The sequence below is a fragment of the Pinus tabuliformis genome, chromosome 6, assembly GCF_031772625.1.
Source record: "Pinus tabuliformis cultivar Carrire ecotype Pingquan chromosome 6, CPIR1, whole genome shotgun sequence".
Taxonomy (NCBI): Eukaryota; Viridiplantae; Streptophyta; class Pinopsida; order Pinales; family Pinaceae; genus Pinus; species Pinus tabuliformis.
The window spans coordinates 1,239,276,702-1,239,282,701 of NC_142292.1; positions in this window are offsets into that span (position 1 = coordinate 1,239,276,702).

The following is a 6,000-nucleotide window of genomic DNA, read 5'->3' on the forward strand; positions in this document are numbered from 1 at the left end:
TATTTTGATGAACGCCTCCTCATTCCAATATTGCCTAGGGAGTCCAGGCAATCTTACCCACAGAGGTCCAGCAGCGATCTGCTCCCGCTCAGGGTCAAATAGCGGGGTCCAGCGTTTCAGGAGTACAGGGGCTGTTTCTATGTGCCAATAGTTCTCAAGTACGATGTTCGTGTGATCTTCGTGCGCAAATTGGAGTGTAAACCATCCCCGTGGGAGTACCTCAACCTCTGGGAGCTTTGGAAGCAAAGAGCCCCAGATTTCCTTCACCCATCGAATCAAACGATCAACCGAGAATGTGCGCCCTCGCACGTGACCCACCAAGACGGTGCAGGCGAGCGCCATGGTCTCTTCGAAGCTTGTCGAATTCCCAAAGGTAACGGTGGTGTCCTTCCTGATAGCCCTAACACATCTTGCCTTCGGCTTCTTTGTTCGCGGGGCGGATGGATGTTCAGAGAGGGGATTTGTATTGCCCGCCGAGGAGGACCCCGGAGCGCTAGAATTTATCACTGGTGTGCCAAAGCATCCAGAGGGCTTTGACCCGGATGACGCAAGAGGGGTAGCCGGGTTCGACAGCGGGGGCACATGAACCCGAGGATCCGGGAGTGAGGAAGGAAGAATAATCGGTGTGGGAGGAATGTCATCCAGAGTCAGAGTCTCTGGGTATGAAGATGCGAGCAAGTAAGCGGTAGCAGGCGATAGGGGAGGTGCCTCGAGACCCTGATCAGCAGTGGAAATTGACGACAAGTTTGCCCTAGACAGGAGGTCAGAATCTGTAACAGTTGCCTGAAACGGAGATGAGAATATAGGGTCGGTGAACACCGCCTGTCCGGATAGCGGATCCTCGGAATAATCCACGAGGTCCGTTACCGGAAAGTCCTCCATTGCGACCGAGAGCGAACAGCAACCGTCGACGTCGAGCTGTCACCTATTCAAGAAACCCTAACTCCCGACCGAAAACAACCGTTCTGTGGTCCTGTGTCCGATGCGTTGTTTTACCCGAAACCGTCGCGGTCTTCTGTGGAGCGCGGTTTCAGAGCCATCGCGCCTTCGCAAAACAACCAATCTCATACACCCAAATAGAAAATTATACCTTTCAATTCTACTATTAATTAATGTTAGCTTTACAATGTACAAGGGTTTTCCCAATTGGGAAAATAAATGTCCATTGAAGAAAATTACAAATACAAAATCTGTTTTTTTTTCTAGCTGATAACTCTCAAGACCCGCTTTTTATCTTGTTGGCCATTGGAACTTTCTCCCTTATTGCCCCTTGTTCTCTTCCTGTGGAATTTGCAGACTTTGAAGAATGTCTTTCTCCACTCAATCACTAAGATCTCATCATCTCATTGTGTTTTGTGCTCATTAATATGTCTTTTACCTTGGTCTTTTATCTCACATTTCCTTATAAATGTCAATTGCTTTAATTATTCCTTTAATTAAAGTAATTTGTAATGTTAAGAGTCCTTAAGATGACTTCCAAACGTCTAGACACTCAGATTCGTGGGGAAGTGCTTGTCCAATGTATTATTATCAACTCCCTCTCAGTGAGGAAGGTACTTCTCGAAGAGCCACTTGGAACTAGCTTTCCCTCTAGTCTTAGTACAATGTCCCATGCATCATCCTTCACCATGGACTTCCTCCAAACATCCTGGTGTACTGCCTTTTCATTGACGCTACTCATCAATGCCAAGTATTTTAGAAACCTCTTTGGAGGCTCGCTTTCCTTGAATGTGCTCTTATGAGCCTCCATAGGCTCCTCAACATCCCTCAGTGTTTGCTCAAACCATTGAGGTCTCTTAACATAACTGGTAGGAAGTGTTATTGGCCCCTTCCTCCCCACTTGAAGACTCCTTGAACTATAAGTAGTTGATGAATGTTGCTCAGCGTTCAGAGCCTCTTCCTCCTCCTACTCTGTTACTAAAGTGGTTCTTAAGGCTTCCTAGTGCTAGCCCCTCTTGGAACTTCACATCCCTTGCTAACAATTGTCTTCCTCTGTGTTGGAATGAAGATAATGCATGCCTTCAAAGTTTTGTTGCACCCCACAAATATGCTCCTCTCTCTAGAGGGTTGCAACTTCATCCTCTTCTCCATAAGAATGCAGATGTGCATTGGACAACCAAAGATCCTTAGGTGTCCTATCTCTAGCTTTACCCATGTAAATGCTTCCTCAAGAGTCTTCTCCCCCAAGATCATGCGAGGACTCCTGTTTTAAACATACATTGTTATGTTACATGCTTCTATCCAAATAAACTTAAGGAGATCTTGGTTATGTATCATTGCTTTAGTAGTTCTTATGAGACTAGTTCTCTCTTCACAACCTCGTTCTGCTAAGGATTGTACGAGAAGGTCAAATAATGGGATTAACGAATCTAAACATTTCTACAAGGAGATAAGGGGATCTTTCATAAGTATCCCTTTCCATGAATTCATAGGAGACCTTTTGATATGTTTAATGACTTCAGCTACTTAGAGGACTATGGCTATCCTCCTTTTTCATGCAAGGAATCTTGATGACCCATCCAACCTATAGATGTTCTTGCAATCATGAAGTCATTTAACCAAACTTGATTATAGAATGAAAAGATACTTACTTGTCATGTGAAGATGAAATCTTCACCTTGATCACGTTGATGATGGTTGAAGAAGATGTATGAGGGCTTCTTCTTGGATGATCTTCTTTAAAGTGAGAAAGCCTTTCCTTAATAGAAACAGTTTCTCCCTTATGATGAGGAGTATTTGCTGCTTCCTCAGATGGTCTTCTTCTAGGGCAAGGAGATGATCCTTGCTTGATTTCATAACCTTGGAGATGACAATGCCTTCTTGCCTTCAATATGATTTTCCTTCTTTTGTAGATCAAGACTACTTCATGGTGTCAAACTGTTCCAAGATGATGTGATCTTTGAATTTGAGGTCCTTTGAGTTACCTTACTTTGTAGGCAAATTTGATGAGGGTCTAGGTGGCCTTTTGATGATGACTACGCAGATAAAATCTCTTGTTGTTGTAGATTGTCTCCTTGATTGATAAAACCTTCGTTGTTTGTCGACGGTCATGGACCCGCCATCATGTCAGGGGATCTCCCTGGTAAGAAGTCCCAATTAGACCTCAGACTGTTTGCTGTAGGAGTCCCAGCAGTGGGTCATATGGTAATGCCTTGACCGCGATTTCACACAGAGGCAAATAAGATAACTCTTTTGGTAGCAAGGGTGTGACAGTTGCAGTGAGTCATGGAAGGTCCCTGAGAAATTCTAACACACGGGTGTTGAGATGAGCGCGCCCCTTGGAAACCTATGATAACACGTAGTTAAGAAGGGAACACACGAGCAAAGATACATCACAACATGGAAGGCAAGGTAGCGAGCAATCCAAAGTGATGGTTAAACCAACAACACATTTCAGAAATATTCATACATGCTTATACTGAATAGTCTATACATGCATGCGTAAGCAAAACAATACATATATCATTTAGAATAAACCAGATAGCATAGAATACAATACAACATATGCATGAAACGTGTTGGCTCTTGTTATCTTAAGAAGTGTAAGTTCTAGTCATACAATACATCCATGTCCAACCATTAGTCCCAATAGCGGGAAGTTATAGCCACAACCACCTGCTCCTCCAAAGAGATGTACTAGGTCTGTGCAGTGGAGAAGCCAAGGCTCGTTACAAAACTGTCCAAGCTTTCTCCAAGATAGTGAATCGGAAGCTTGGCTGACCAAAAGCCTTTACAATGAGTTATGAAGTTCTATTTATAGCAAAGGGTGGGGCGACCCTTGACATTCCCCTTTGCGATAGTTCATCTACCCTCATGACTCTTTATCTACTCTATGACTGTTACATCCAACTACCGACACTTGAAATTCTACTTGAAAAGACGTTACATTATAATGCACATGTGCTCATGTGAGACAAAATGGCTTGAGCAAGCCATGCAAGACATCACTGACATTCGGTCCGTTGTGATGAGACCAACTCTTTGACATGCTTATGATGGTGAAGGTGGTGAGCTGATGCCAAGCTTGGTCGTCCGTGATGGTGTGCATGCACTCCATGGTGACATCTTGCTGAAGCGAACTCTTTCTTCCGTTGCATCCGGGTGCATTGGTATGGCTCCTCCATCCAACTCGTCTACTAACATGCGCTTGGTATTCTTGGGTGCCGCCGAACCGGCAACACACTTATGCATAATATCCGTGCTAATCTTCCAGTGTGTGCTGGTGGTCATGCGCATCAACTGTCAACTGCATGTTCAGCTCCAGCCGAACTTTCTTTTTGTCTTTGCCTCGGTGAGTGTGTTGAATGTGTTGATCGCATGCGAACGCACAATGACATGCATGCTACTGAGATCCCTTGCATGTGATGAACAACACCACTCACCATGTCTGCTTCGTGCCTCTGTGTTGTCAACAATCTTCCTCTTGCATTCATTGCATCCAGTATGCTACCTTTAGTTGTTGTTCATGATGTTGCTCGATGTGATGCTGCTGTCGTCATATGCTGATGCCCTTGTCTATGAACAACTTGTGTTTTCGTGGGTAGGCAAGTCCATAGACACTTGATCGACTGCATATCCAAGTGTGCTATGAACAATGTCTTCAACTGTGCTCTCTTGGAATCCATTGTCCCTGTACTACTAAGAGGCAGATGAACACTTGTAATACTTGGAGACATGGCAACACTCATGGCAATAAATTTGTTAGTCGAAAACCAAAATGAACTTGAGAACTGACTTGCAACATACCTGTGTGACTGATCATGAAGGTTGCGCATGTTCTACCGGGAGGTCGCAGGACTCTCTACCAAGACTACACAAGGCACAGTCTGGGCTGCTGGGAGGCTAACTGACTGCTGGAACTGTGCAATGTACAGTTCAATCTGGCTGCTGGTTGCTGGTTGCCGATGTATCATGCACTGAAGAAAATAAGTTATTACATAAGGGAGTGGAAAACAGATAACCAAATGTTGATAGTTGTACAAGTCCTCTTATACTTTACCCAGCTTGTTTCAAGAGTCATACATGGTTTCATGCGAAACTAACCTACGAACAAAACAAGAAAACAAACCAAAAAGAAAAGCAAAAGCAGAACAAAAACGAAAGCAAAGTGAGTAAGAAAACAAGCAAGCAGACAAACAAACCAACAAAGCAAGTAAGCAAACAAGCATGCAAGAAAATAGATTGAAATCAAACATTACTCACACTCCTACGCTAACGGTGCATGGGCCATCTCACTTGAAGTGATACTTCCAATGCAACGACTAGTGCATTTGTTGACCCATGTTGATGAAGGCATGGTTCATGAACAAGACAGTTGTGCGAACCATCAAACAAGAAAGATGTAACAGTGAAGACAAACACACTCTGAGTTTAAAAGTGTCCACAAAACAAAAAATGAGCGAAAGAGCATGACATGCACTCTGTGGACTTGCCATGGTGTTGTGCTATGCTGCGTGCAGATGTCGAGTGTATGCATTCTCTTGACTGTGACATGAAAGCAAACGTGAGAAAGGTAGACCACTTATGGTGTGCATGTGTGCTTGCTTTGTAAGATTCCTCCGACGCATGAGCGATGGAATCATGTAGTTCGAGTGGAGGAAGCGAAATCTGGGTGTTTGATTGATCTTCAATGAAAAGGAGAGAGTGATGAGGAGCCTTGAGCGTTTCAACTATTTCCTGACTGGAAGTGAAACCAACCTCAAGACAGCGAGGGCTTGAGATAACCATTAGCTCGGGCTGAAGTGCCTCGACAGTCTGCGAGGTTTCGACTTTGTTGAAAGATAGATCATTGTAGACCAGTTTCTTAGATAGAGTAACAACAATTGAATCAACATCATGATCAGATGAATAAGTAGAGAGATCACGAAAACCAAGATCATAAAATTTAGGATGTTTATCGACATCCTCATGATTTGATGAATTGGGCAGAGGGGTAGATGAGAAGCAAATATGTTCACCCTCTGTGTTTTCAGAAATGACAGATGACAGAAGGGACAGATT